The sequence below is a fragment of the Sapajus apella genome, unplaced genomic scaffold (genome assembly GCF_009761245.1).
Source record: "Sapajus apella isolate SASKATOON/1434 unplaced genomic scaffold, GSC_monkey_1.0 scaffold3, whole genome shotgun sequence".
Lineage (NCBI taxonomy): Eukaryota > Metazoa > Chordata > Mammalia > Primates > Cebidae > Sapajus > Sapajus apella.
In genome coordinates this window covers 29211576-29226139 of record NW_022436943.1, presented here as the reverse complement: position 1 = coordinate 29226139, position 14564 = coordinate 29211576, and positions in this window count along the sequence as shown.

Here is a 14564-nt window from a genome sequence, read left to right as displayed (position 1 = left end):
TATTGATATTAAAATGGCATATTGCATTGCTCAGGTGGCACAGTTGAAATACTAACCTCAGGCAATCTGGCTGTAAAGTTTTTCTCAACCACGTTGCTATTCTGCCTAGCATGGATCTATGAGACAACTTAACTCAAACCCCTCATTTTGCAAGTAATGTAATTAAGGTTCAGACAGCATGGGTAACTTGCATCCACAACTACAGTTAAGAAATGTTTTCTTTGATTTTGGTCTTGAAGTCCTCTAATGTATGGAACTCGACTTACCATCATTAGCGTCTAGGCATGCTCCTTCTTACTTTAATTAACTAAGTAATTTAAATAAAATAATGAATATTCATAAACTCATGACTCAACCCAAGGACTCCACATTAATAATAATTTATATCCACCTCTCCTATCCAATTCTTTTTTCCACGATAGCTAAAATGTTTATGGTGCTTTTATACACACACACACACACACACACACACACACACATACACAGTTTTTTTAAAAAATCACAATACAGGCATTCTTAAACAATGTTGTTTAGTTTTACTTGAGGTTGAACTTTATCATAAAATAGGTAATCTGGAGCTTATTTTTCATATTCACCATCACATTACTGGGGTTTATCCATATTGTTGCGTGTACCTGTAGTTCAATTATTGGTTAGAAAAAAAACACACACACAGTTCAGCTCTCTGATGTTTACAGGAAATATATTTGAACCCCAATCTCTTAACCAAAACACCAGCACTTGCTTCACTACCCTAAAAGTGCCACATTTGACCTCCCAGTATCCCTTCCTCTTCTGAGTGAAATGTTTAGTCAGAGAAAGCTCTTCCTAGGAGCTCAGAATCACAACAGCAAGTGGCTGCCAACCCAACATTGTGGAAGACTGGCTTGTTATCCGAAACATGTAAATAAATTGGCACTCAGCATCTCTAACCTGGTGGAGAAAAAAGAAAAGCCAGCTCACAAAGGCATGCAGAGGCCGGGGGTATGAGTCTATCTGAGTTTTAAAGGTAGCTCAAAGTCACAACTGATTGGGCCATGGAAAATGAGAAGTGGGAAAGACCCTCATATTGCTTCACTTGGGCTAAGACCAAAAGCCAAGCATGGCTGAGACCTCTGGGAGCAGGACTCAGTGCCATGTTGCTATGGTGATTCTTCCACCAGCTCAGAAGCTTCCTCTGCTCCCTAGCAAAGTACAGCCTCCAAGATGAAAGGGAGCAGGAGAGTTGGGAAAGGAAAAGATGAACTGCTGAAGCCAAGGCCACAAGAATTATACTGTGGGAAGATCATGAGATAAAATTCCCTCTGCTCTGTGAGTGTCTGTATGTGTATGTATGTGTGTGTGCACATGTGTGCTTATGCCCACATTGGGGAGGGAGGGCTAAAGAGAGGATTTCCTCTGCTGTATGCCCACCATGGGATCATAGCTTTAACTAATTCATTCTACACTTCAACATCTTCCCAAATGATAATAACTAACTCAGGTAACTCTACATTGCAGGATTACTCTTTTACTGGACTGTGAACAGATATCTCTCCATAACAAACACACATGCACACACACTACATACGCCCCTCTGCCATCTTTTCTAAACAAACAACAGATTGCATTGCTGCTGTTCAGAATATTATGCCAAGAAAACAGGGAGAATATTTAGAAACAAAAAACAAAAAAAAAAACTTCTTCATCAAGATTCAGATAAAATGTATGTGCCTACCAAGTGATATACTGCACAACTCTAAGCACTTCATAAATGCTCACTGAAGCCCATCCCTGCAAAGATTCAGGGAAATTGTTGCCCAGCCCCACTCTCTGGGGAAAGGCCATACGCGAAAATGAGTCATATTTGCCATCTGCACAGTACATTCCAGAATGCTCAGCATGCATTCTCTTTGAGGTCACTCATAGTCCCCATTTTACAGATGGACAATCAGAGAGAGAAAGAGAGGTGACACAATGCCTGTCCTCATTGCTTCTCTCAGTATCCACAGAAGTTAGTAAGCTCCCTTTTCATTCATTGAAATGATTTTTTTAAAGCAACAACTTTTGCCAGATTGCAGAGGCAGAGTTCGGAGCATGATCATTTTTCAACAGGAAACATGTCATCTACAATGGCTGCTACCAAGTATAAAATGAAGAACATATTTCTTCCTTTCTGGGGAAGCTTATAATGGCAAATACTCATAGGCCACTACACCAACCAATAACAGTTGTGGGTAAGCCACTCAAAAGAACTAAGTGCCTGTTGTATTGTGGCATCATTGTGATGATATTTTGGAAGTGAAATAAGATTAAGTTGCTTAAAATCCATTAATTTTTTTCCCAAGTGAAAATTTACAGTCATATCAAAAAAAATTAAAAATAGAAAGCCTGCCTATTCAGCAACCCTAATGACATTACTAGAATATGTCATTATTCTACATATGACCCCAGGCAAATTACTTTAATTTTCCTAAGCCTCATTTTTCTCATCTGTAAAATGATGCTATAAATAGTATTAGCCTCTCAACCCAAGTGATTTGATGATTAAATGATTCATTGTGTATGTAAAAAACTTGACACAGTGCCTAGCACCTAGTAAGAGCTGAGTAAATGTTAGAATTCTCATACTGTGCAAAGTTCAAATGCATTACTTGAACTGGCAAATGATGACCCTTCCCAATGGAAGGATAAAGAATTCCTGCTTTGTGAATTACAGACAGGCCTTAGCAAAACACTGGCCATTGACAAATACATCTCCAAATTATTGTTGAGCATCCATTATTTATAATTTACATGAAAAGAGGGCCACTGTGCAATTTCTGAAATCATGACAGTACTTTCTGCCCCAAGATGAACTCTGCTGCAGTCTGTGGGTGAGCTGAAGTGGAGAAACCATATGCAGGGAAGGATCCAGGTTGTTCCAGGGCATAGATTCCAACTCTGGAGCATGGATGTGGGCAGCTGGGCAAGTTGCATCAGCCTGGCAGCAGCTAAGCCTAGAGCAGCTCCTTTGAATAAAGGTTTCCAGCTGACTGCACATCTAAGTGGCAGGGTCAGGAATGGCCTTGGTTCTGGAAGGCAAAGATGTATCCACAATCTGAGAAGAGCCTTTACTCCAGGGATGTACAAAGAAGAGGGCTCACCCCCATCAGTCTCATGAGCTGCAGACACATATGCTGGGAATAAGGACCCCCAAAGCTGTCACCTTTGAATAGCAGAGTGTTGGGTTATTACAAAGTTTCATAACTCAGTAGGTGTATTCGTTCATAAGGCTTTGGATAAATGTGAGTTCTCCATGTAACCAACCTAAGACATGATGTAACCAACCTAAGAGATGAATTGCTATTCATCTCAATTAGCAATTGATAAACATAATTAATTTAGTTTGCGGCCGCTATCATCATGAAATCCTAGACATGAAGACTCTGAAGAGAATATAAACACACAATTCACCATCGTCAGGGTATAAAGAAAATGCAGTCATAGGAGATATGTTGACTGGCCCAAGCCCTCACAATTAGCCACACTAGATGACGGTTCAGTGCTTTATAATTTTTTTAGAAACTGTCTGCCACCACCACCTGAGGACCATGACTCAAATATTCTATCAGTTTAGCCATAAAGAACACTCAGTTGACTTACTAGTTTTAGAAAATCTTGGGCCACAGGTTGAATAGCCTCTTTTTTTTTTTTTTTTTTTTTTTTTTGGAAACCTCAAACTACCTGCTCCCTTGCAACTGAACAAGGACAGCCAAACATACCTAAAGGCCATTCATAAGACTTCCCCATGCTCCTTCCAAAAATCTCACCTTAATAGAATACCCTCTTTCTTTTCTTTCAAATCACCTTGAACCTCTACAGGAGCAAAAGTGACCATACATATTTCCCTTGCTATACCAAACATGAATAAACAGCATTGGCTAATTTAATTTCTAACTTTGGTTTTGGCATAGAATTTGAATATAAGTATGTTGTTTAAAAACCCTTCCCATTGAATAACATTTTTCTAAATATAGAATTTTAGAATTTAGTAGCTCCAGAACACCTTAATAGCAATCCTACATGAGCCTTTTGAGTTGAGGCAGTACAAAGCTCATGCATGATTCAGATACTTTCTCCGTCTGTGACGGCTACCAACAATATTCCACATGATAAGTTATTTGTCATTCTGTGTCTTGAGTCACTGATGCAACAGAGATGAAAATTGATCTATTTTGTACACATAGTATGAGTGAGATATAAACTTGAGTGTGTTAAACCATAGAAATTTGGAGAGTTTGTTGTTAACAGCACTATAACCTACTCCATCCTGATTAATCCATCTAGTAAAGTCTTGGATTGAACAAGTGCACAAGAGAGATTTATTCACTTAAATTTACAGGAAAAATTGATTAAGTACAGTTAATTTTTCTGACCTATGGCCCATATCTTCTGAACTTTAGAAAACTTTAGTTCATGCATGGAGACTAAAGGAAACATAATAAAGACATAGACACAAAAAACTGTTAATACAAAATCAACCTCTGTTAAATGCTGTAATGGAAAAATGAATAAAGGGCTCTGGGAGCAGAGTGAGGTTGAATTAACTCTGCTTGGCAGATCTGAGAAAGACTCAAGGAGGTTTTATCATTAAATCATTAAATCTATGCCTAGAAGAACTTCTCTGGGTGGTGATGAGAAGCAACAGAAAGAAAACAATATGAATAAAAGCCCACCCTGCAGTTCTGTTGGTTTACTGAGCTACAATAATAATTACATAAGAGCCTACGAGAGTCCCCTATGGTTTTGACAACAGATAAAATCAAAAGATCATTTTCTAGCTGCTAAATGATCTCCCTAGAAGTCTGCTTGAGGAAGACGATACTTCATGTAGGTAGCTCATGTACAGATCACTGTTAAAGTGTTCTGGAGCTGCTACATTTTAAAGTCTGTATTTTAAAAATGTTATTTAATGAGTGGGGGTTTTTCTTATAATAGCTTCCTATTCAAATTCTACTTTATCATAAACAAAAATAAGTTAGAGGTCAAATTAGCAAAGGCTGTTTGATCATACACTTGCTATAGTGAAGGAAACATCTACCATCACTTTATTTTTATTTCATCATGTTCACCAATTCTATACTTATATGGTGATCCTTCCCAAAGGGCTCTGTCAAGGTCGGATTCTCCCTTACGTGGTAAGCAATAAACTCTACGTTGTCTTACAAACAGGTTGTTTTGGTGATGTTTTAGGGAGCCAGCATTCAACGATCACCACTTTTCCAGTCCCCAATATCAGTTTACTCAGTCACCACCCATAACCAGATCAATAAACCAACATGATGTAAGTATGTTCTGCATCACCCTATCTCAGTTACCAATTTCCAAATTAGTCAAGATAGACTAATTGTACTGTGATAACAAATAACTATAAAATCTCAGAGGCTCAATACAACAAAAGTACATTTTTTGCTTACATTGCATACTCAATGAGAGTCAAAATAGGGCCATGCTTCACACAGTTACTCAGGAACATAGACTGACAGAAACACCACCATCTGGGATGTTATCATCCAGCAAAGCAGAAGACAGAAAAACCACAGGATCATTCATGAGTTTTTTGCTGCCTCAGCTTGGCACTGACAAGCATTTCATCGGTTAGAACTAGCCAGATGACCCACCTAATCTCATGGGGCCAGGGAATATGGGAAGCATAATTGATGAGAGTTATTGTCCCTGACACTTGAATGTTGTGTACAATTTTCAAAATAAGAAAAATGAAGATACTTCCAGTAAGGGGCTTCAAATCTGGTGAAGAAAAAACACTATAAAAACACAAGATCCATAAAAAATAGCCTTCTGAAGTCATTTGCATCTGGAGCTGCCTCAAAACCAAGACATAATCATTTGCAAAGAACTATCAGCAGACAGGCTGGTTCTAGACCCCACCCCCAGACCTTGCTCCAATCTAGGGAAGAATCTAAGTTGTTTGTATGTGTTCTGAACTGCTCCTCTTTTATCCACTCCAATGTTCCCTTGATCAGATTTAAACTGGAAACATTTGGGAACTTAAAAATGATCTTCTAATTGAAATACCTGGCAGTTCCAGATAACGGTACAACTAAGTTTAGCCTAGCTCAATGCCAATGGGAATAAGATGACTTGAAAAATTATGAAATCACCCCTAGACACCGGTAGATGAGTGAGTTCACCACCACCACATTAGAAGCTGTATTTGACTTGGGCATCACTGCAATCCCCAATTCACTCCTCAGGTAGGTGATAGGGACTTCTCTTTATTTGGTTGATGGAAATCTAGCTCCTCCTCCACGGGTTTCTGGAGTCAGAATCCTATTTCAGTGCTTTAGAGCCTAGCCTTGGGTCTAACCAAGTCCAATAATTCACACGTCTGCTCTCATTCACTTGAATGGTGAGATATCTGTTGGAATTACTGTGATCCTGAGTCTCTGGATGACAAAGCCTCAATAAATTGAGATAAATCACCCCCAATAGACACAATGAGTGATAGTCCTTCTCCAGGAAGCCCCTCTTGATCAACAGTGATTCCATGTTGACCCCATAAATCTCTCTCCATAGTACTGTATCTATTTATGTATCTATTCCCAATCTAAGAATAGCTGCAAGCAAAATAAAACAAACACCCAGAATCAAAATGCATTTCTCTGCCAGGAGGACAGACTGCAAAGCCACAGGTGCTCAGGAACCCGAGGCAGCCCTCTCCAGACAAGCCAAGCCATGGAAAATAACTATGTTTGCATGTTTAAAAAATAAATTATTTAAAATGTATACTTCCCCCACTTACTTCACATTACATTTTGTCTTTACTCCCATCTCCCTGAAGGTGAGCCATGCTGGTAGTTCTTGCAATTATTTCAACCACCTGAAAAGGCACCAACTTCATCTGTGGAATCAGCCTGTCATGCTGTACATATCTATTCAGCATGGTGTGAAATTCCTTTTCTTTGAACTGTACAAATGAAATCAGATAGAGGAGCAAGTGCTTATACCTCATGTAGGGAGTGACTAGGGGAGCCCCACAGAGAGGTAAATTCAATTTCATCAAGACAGAACACATCTAAGAGGGAAGAAGAAAGTGAGGGATTTTGCAGAGAAAGGGCCCTGGAATCTTGGTTGTTCCGTAGCTGAGGCCTTGACTATCAACCTCAAAGGAAAGAAAGGTAGTAGGAGAAATTGTATCCAGAGTTTGAGCTGATGACAAGTGACAACAGGGTATACAAAGAATGTATCCAATAGAAGGACTTTTTAGAAACCCTATTTGTATTGATTAGGAAGAACCTGGAAGAGAATGGTCTTTACCAACATAGAAAAGTAACACCCAGCAGTAAATTGCTGAAACAGTGCTAGGCTGAGGGTGGAAGAAACCCTAATTCAGATCTTAAAATAATAGAAAATTAGAATGAGGTCACTGATTCCATCAATTAATTTTATAAAGAAACTGAGGTTCAAAAAGATGGTGTGAGTGGCTCAAAGCCAAAGCTACAGAGTTCCTTAGGGCATTGCTTTGCAAACCAGTTTTAGGTGAATTCTCACAAACTTCCATTTTTGAATGACAGTTAAAGGCACGTATCATTGTCAGTTATCATAGTTAGAGTTCTCCCAGAAGTAGACCCTAAGACAAAGACTAGTTTGCAAGTTTGGGAAGTACAGGAAATACTGGTAGGATACTGGGGAAGTAATAGAGAGATGGCCAGAATGCTAATAAAGCAGTAAGACAAGAAATGGTGTGTTAGGCAAATTGTCCCTCTGGGTACCTGGAAATTATTCAGCTGATCTTCTGGGATCAGCTGGAAAAGAGAACATGTAGTTTGGAGTTCTACTTTTGGAAGAAGGAGCCGGGGTATTTATCCATCAATTACTATCTGTCATTGGTTGAGAGGGCTGTGCCTAAAAAGAAATAATTTTCTGGTCTCTTCAGTCTGGTCTGCAAGTGAGCTAAACAGAATTTCATAGCTTTGGAAAAAGTCTCCAGACAAAAAGAAAATTAGCATAGTGTACAGAAATGAAAAGGCCTGAAGGATACATATGATGCAACAACAGTATGGTTTTCTGCATATCCACTACACATTTAGCTATATTTCTACTCATCTCTCAATATGATTTGGCTTTGTGTCCCCACCCAAATCTCATTTTGAATTGTAATTCCATAATTCCCAGGTGCCATGGGAGGGACCCAGTGAGAGGTAATTGAATCATGGAGGTGTTCCCTGCCAGGCTGCTCTTATGATAGTGAGTGAGTTCTCATGAGATCTGATGGTTTTAGAAGGGGCTTTCCCCTTCACTTGAAACTGATTCTCTCTCCTGCCACCCTGTGAAGAGGTGCCTTCCACCATGATTATAAGCTTGCTGAGGCCTCTCCAGTCATGCAGAACTGTGAGTTAATTAAACCTCTTTCCTTTATAAATTACCCAGTCTCGGGTATGTCCTTATAGCAGCATGAGAACAGACTAATAACCTCTATTCCATAGATAATTAAAAGGGGGACACACCCACTTTTCTCTTGTTCGTCATGTGACACAGTTCCTTAAAAGTATGATAGGGTTGGCATAGCTGAAATGTTACCTCAATAACCCCATTTTGCCCTAGATCCATTTTGGCAAAGTTTGTACCATAAATGCTACCTCACTGATATGACATAAATATAATGTATTTTATAGCCCAAATTCCCTATTTATCAACATATCATTACAATACACAGCACAGATACGCAAGTATGTTACTCATTTTGTTAGCTTCCAAACTGGTACATGTATGTCTCAAACTTCTAAATATTACAGCATTTTAAATTTAATGAACCATGAGAAATTTGCTTTGATACCTATAATTCAGGTCATGGAATTTGGAAATATGACCTAATCCCCAGTGTCTTTGTTCATATATCAAAGAGATATAGTAGATAGACATGTGTCACATCACTGTTGCAAATAAGGAAGTACATCTTACCAACTTTTAAAAAAAAAGACTGTGTGTCTCAAGTAAAACTGCATGCTTTCAGCTGATGCTGCCTGAATATCTGTTTGGCAAGTTGATTTCTAGAATAGTTAAATTTAGAGTGATTTTAATGTACAAATCTCTGACAACAACTAGAAGTGCAACCTCTCACCCCTAAAAAAGATAAAATAAATGTAGATTTAAAAAGGACTTGAATTTTTTTTAAGCCCTCAGAAAATGTTACCATTTAGTAATGACATTCCCTATTCATTTGACCTCAGCTTGACACACGGAATTGCTCTGAACAGCTGTGGCCAGACACATAAGTTCCACATCTTAACTCTTGCTTTTCTCATTTGTATAGAAATGTACATTAAAAGAATACCAAGGCTAGAGCCAGAGACAATAAAGGAAGCAAAGGCACAAGTAATTATAAAATCCACATCTACCAGTGCAAAGAGGTTACCAACATTTCCCTGAAAACTTTGATAACATTCCACATGGAAATAGCTCAAACTTAGAGATATGCCATGCGTTTTACCTGATTCCATGGATTCAAAAGGCCTGGATTAATAATACCTGAACTCATGTTTCTCAAATTAAAATAAAGAGGAATACCCTTGTGTAAACTTGTGACTGTTGGACTACTAACTGGATTGTAATATGATTAATTATAAGGTTTATAAAGTATAGAGAGGAAGTACTGGGCTATTTTAAAAACACTTATGAAGTGAGTGGATCTACAAGCTAATTTTCATGCACATGTTGGCTATTCCCTATAATGTAATACCAGTGCGACTCAGCCCCATAAAGCTGGAAGGGAGTAATAAACTTTGTGATCTCAGTTTTCAGTCATTCTTCATGGTTCTCAACCCTGGCCACATATTACAATTACCTGGAAAACTATTTTAAAAAACACAGTGCCCAAGCCTCACTTGACATCTTTGAGCTAAACCCAGGAATTGAGATGATTTTAATGTTTATTCACAGTTAAGAATCACTACTCCTTTTTAGCAGGAAAAGCAACAATGCAAATAGCATTAACAGACACCTTTATTAGTTTGCTACAAAGCCATGATACACATACTCAGTTGCCTATAGAAATAGATAATTTATTTTTAAAGTAGATAATGAATATATTGATGTAGTCCTTCAACAAAGGTTTACTGAGCACCTACTATGTGCCAGAGATAGCAATAAGTATTATGTGTAAAAAGATTAATAAAATATGGTTGCTGGCCTTAGGTGTAAGTGGGAGGAAACACATTTGTTAACTAGACAATTATAATGCACTGGAATAAATGCTTTAACAGGTCATACAGGATATGGATAAAAATAAAAAATGAATCAACTAATTCTACCTAAAGAAGTCAGAGGAGGCTTCACAGATGATGAAAAAATTAACTTTTCACTTGAAGGAAAGTTATATTCTGGAAAACTTGAAAAAAGATTTGATGCAAGTTCTAAAAACACAGGCTCCTATAAGCAAAAGACTTAAATTGATGTTTCTTCAAAGAAGATATGCAAATAGTCAATAAGTACCTGAAAAGATGTTGAACATTACCAATCATTAGGGAAACGCAAATCAAAACCACAATGAACTACCACATCACACCATTTAGAATGACTACGACTAGAAAAAAAAAAAAAGCAGAAAATAACAAGTGTTGACAAGGATGTGGAGAAACTGGAACCCTTGTGCACTATTGGTAGGAATGTAAAATGGTATAGCCTCTATGGAAAATAGCATGGCAGTTCCTCAAAAAATTTAAAATACAATTACTGTATGACCCAGCAATTCTACTTCTGGGTATATACTGGGAAGAATTATAAACACAGTCTCAAAGAAATCTTTTTATATCCACGTTTATAGAAACATTGTTCACAAGCTAAAACATTGAAGCAACTTAAGTGCCCATCAGTAAATGAATGGATAAGCGAAATGTGGTATACAATGAAATATATACAATGAAATATTATTCAGCATTAATTTTGACATATGCTTCATATAACACGAATGGACTTGGAGACATGTTACCAAATGAAATAAGCCAGTCACAAAAAGACAAGTACTGTATACTCCCATTTATGTGAGGTACCTAGTCAAAATTATAGACAGAAAGTAGAATGAGGGTTGCTGGGGACTGGAGGGAGAAAGAATAGGCAGTTATTGTTTAGTTAAGCATGGAGTTTCAGTCTTGCAAATGAAAGACTTCTGAAGATGGATGGTGATAATGATTGCACAACAATATGAATGTACTTAATCATTGAACTATACACTTAAAAATGGTCAAAGTGGTAAATATCATGTTATGTGTATTTACTGAAATTAAAATATTGAGAAAAATATATAGGCTCCCAATGTTCTCTCAGTAGCAGCACTTTATCCTCAGTTTGGAAGTTTTTCTGGGACTACCTAGTGATCCTGAATAAGCAATTCCTCACTGGAGTGATGGTACTGCTCCAGTAGAGAACCAATGAGGTGGACAATATTAAAATTTACGGTGGCATTTGGCTAGGCAGGGGTTTTTACACAAGTCCATCTTGACATACCCACAGCCAGAATGGCCTAACTTCAGAGTCAGAGAAAGCCATGGTTTAAATAAGATACTCCAAGTATGAATACAAACTCCAAACATACTGTAAGAAGACACAGTCAGGAGTGACCAGAAATAGGATTAAAGTGAAAGAAAATTGGAAATAGGAAGTTGGCATCTTGGGCAAATGCTGAAAATCCTGGGTGGTGGTTGGGTTAAACCCTTCCTCCCGTTCCCATTGCTCAAGAACTAGACTTTACCAACATACTGGCCAGAGTCTGCTATTTATTTCACTGTGTATCTAGCTCCTCATCTTGAGTCACTGGAGCTGGGCCCAAGAGTGTAGGATGGAAGACAAAACTGAATTGACTGATAAAATAGGAAGAGGTCATGGACAATGACAGTTAAGAAAAAGAAGTCTATGGAATTGTTGCCTTTGGAGGGCCCTGAAAAATGTTCTTCCAATTTGTAGGAGTCAGTGTTTGTTCATTTAACAAATCATCTTGAGACCGGATCCAAGATGGCCGTTTAGGAACAGCTCAGGATCGCAACTCCCAGTGAAAGCGCAGAGGGTGAGTGGACGCCGCGCTTTTATTGCCCACAGACTAGGAAATTCCCGGGCAGAGGTGCTCCACGGTCGCCAGCGCGGCTGTGCCGGCCAGCGCCGCCGCTTTGCCCCGCGCGGCTGCTTTGTCGGCGCCCCAGAGCCACGGTTCTCTGTACAAAATACACTGGTCCGGGGGCCCTTTTGGCTGGCGATTGGAGCCACGGGAAGTTGCCCGTACGCCGGCTCAAAAAGGGGACTGAGCAGAGAACCAGGACAGTAGATTCCAGGGGAAAAAAACAAAAAAAAGCGCCACAAACCTCAGTGCCGCTGTTTAAGCCAGCACAGTGAGTGGCCGCAGGGGAAAACAAACAGACCCCGGCGCCTCTTCAACAGGCGACTGGAACACCAACTTAAAAAAGGCTCTGAGGCAGGGAGCCAGGCGATCAGGCTCGGCTGGCCCCACCCCCACAAAAGAACAGCAATCAGAAACTCTGGATTGAGAGTTTCACAGCCAGCGCAGCTGAACCCGGGACGGTCCAGCTCTGTGGGGGAGGGGCGTCCGCCATTACCGAGGCAGCCCGCCGTTGCCAAGGCAACCCGCCAATGCTGAGGCAGCCCGCCGTTGCCAAGGCAACCCGCCACAGCAGAGACTCCGCCCCAACAAAGGCGGGCCACCATCCCCAAAGCAGTTCTAACTACATCCATATCAACAGGACTGCAGGGAAGTTCACTCGGCAGCGGGGCGGAGCCCACAGCAGCTCAGCAAAGCTGCTATAGGCTGACAGTGACTAGGCTGCCTCCTTGCTGGGCTGGGCAGGTCTGAAGGAGAAAAAGAAAAAAAAGAAGGCGGCAGCATAACGGAAACTCATAAATAAAGCCCTAAATCCCTGGGACAGAGCACCTGGGAACAGAAAGCAGTTTATGAGTTCTGCTGCAGCAGACCTAAACATACCTGCCCAGCAGCTCTGAATGAACAACAGAGCTCACAGCTCACCATTTGAGCTCCTATAAAGAAGAGACTGTCTCCTCAAGCAGCTCCCTGACCCCTATATATCCAAAAAGACACCTCATAAAAGAGAGATCAGATTGACACTAGGCAGGTATCCTTCCGGGACAAAGATAGCAGAAGAAGAAAACTGGTAACAACCCATGCTGTTCAGCAGCTGCTGCAGGTGAACCCCAGGCAAGCAGGGCCTGGAGTGAACCTCAGCAGACCTACAGCAGAGGGGCCAGACTGTCAGAGGAAACCAAGAAACAGAAATAACCTCATCATCAACAAACAGAACGTCAATCTGAAAGATTTGAGACCCAATCTGAAAGCCAGCAACTACAAAGTAGACAGGTGGATAAATCCTTAAAGATGGGAAGAAACCAGCGAAAAAAGGATGAAAACACCCGAAACCAGAACACCTCCCCTCCTAAAAGGGATCACAACTCCTCACCAGCAAGGGAACAAAGTTGGAGGGAGAACGAGTGTGATGAAATGACAGAATCAGACTTCAGAAGGTGGGTAGTAAGAAACTTCTGTGAACTTAAAGAACATGTTCTAACCAAATGCAAAGAAACTAAGAACCTTGAAAAAAGATTTGACGAAATGCTAACGCGAATGGACAAAATAGAAAGGAATATAAGTGAATTGATGGAGCTGAAAAACGCAACACGAGAACTTCGTGAAGCATGCACAAGTATCAACAGCCGAATGGACCAAGCAGAAGAAAGGATATCAGAGGTCGAAGATCAACTCAATGAAATAAAACGGGAAGGCAAGACTGGAGAAAAAAGGGTAAAAAGGAATGAACAAAGTCTCCAAGAAATGTGGGACTATGTGAAAAGACCTAATCTACGTTTGATAGGCGTACCTGAATGCGACGAAGAGAATGAATCCAAGCTGGAAAATACTCTTCAGGATATTATCCAGGAAAACTTCCCCAACCTAGCAAGGCAGGTAAACATTCAAGTCCAGGAAATACAAAGAACACCACAAAGATATTCATCAAGAAGAGCAACCCCAAGGCACATAATCGTCAGATTCACCAGGGTCGAAATGAAGGAGAAAATACTAAGGGCAGCCAGAGAGAAAGGTCGGGTTACCCATAAAGGGAAGCCCATCAGACTCACAGCAGATCTCTCAGCAGAAACCCTACAAGCCAGAAGAGAATGGGGGCCAATATTCAACATCCTTAAAGAAAAGAACTTTCAACCCAGAATCTCCTATCCAGCCAAACTAAGCTTCATAAGTGAAGGAAAAATAAAATCCTTTGGGAACATGCAAGTACTCAGAGATTTCGTCACCACCAGGCCAGCTCTACAAGAGCTCCTGAAAGAGGCTCTACACATATAAAGGAACAACAAGTACCAGCTCAACTAAAGGGCAAAACAGCCAGCTAGCACCAAAATGGCAGTATCAAATTCACACATAACAATATTAACCCTAAATGTAAATGGACTAAATGCCCCAATCAAAAGACACAGACTGGCAAATTGGATAAAAAGACAAAACCCATCGGTGTGCTGTATCCAGGAAACCCATCTCACATGCAAGGATACAC